Genomic DNA, 621 nt, shown 5'->3' on the forward strand with positions numbered 1-621 from the left:
ATCGATCAGCTGCCTCCTGCACACTCCCCACTGGGGATGTGCCCACAACCAAGGTACATGCCCTTGACCAGAATCAAACCTGGGACCCTTGAGTCCACAGGCCGGTGCTCTATCCACTGAGCCACACCGGTTGGGGCAATTAATTCCCTTTTAATGTGCATGAATTTTGTGCATGGGGCTACTAGTTACATTACTATTCAACAGATTACATGTTAATCACCAAATGACATACTAAATATTGTTGTAAATCTGATATTTAAAACTTCTCAAAATACAATAGCTTTTATTAAAGAAAGTCTTGAATAATGCTCTCCAGTTCCATCTATGCTGTTGCAAATGGTAAGAATTCCTTTTTTACAGCAGCTTAGTATTCCATTGTGTTGATGTACCACTATTTTTTAATCCACTCATCTGCTGATGGGCACTTAGGCTCTTTCCAAATAAAAAAATGTGCAACGGACCTAAATAGACACTTTGCAAAAGAGGACATACAGAATGCCGAAAGACATATGAAAACATGCTCAAAGTCACTAATTATACGAGAGATGCAAATCAAAACGACAATGCGTTATCATCTCACACCTGTCAGAATGGCTATCATCAACAAATCAATAAACAAAC

This window comes from Myotis davidii, unplaced genomic scaffold (genome assembly GCF_000327345.1).
Source record: "Myotis davidii unplaced genomic scaffold, ASM32734v1 scaffold218, whole genome shotgun sequence".
Taxonomy (NCBI): Eukaryota; Metazoa; Chordata; class Mammalia; order Chiroptera; family Vespertilionidae; genus Myotis; species Myotis davidii.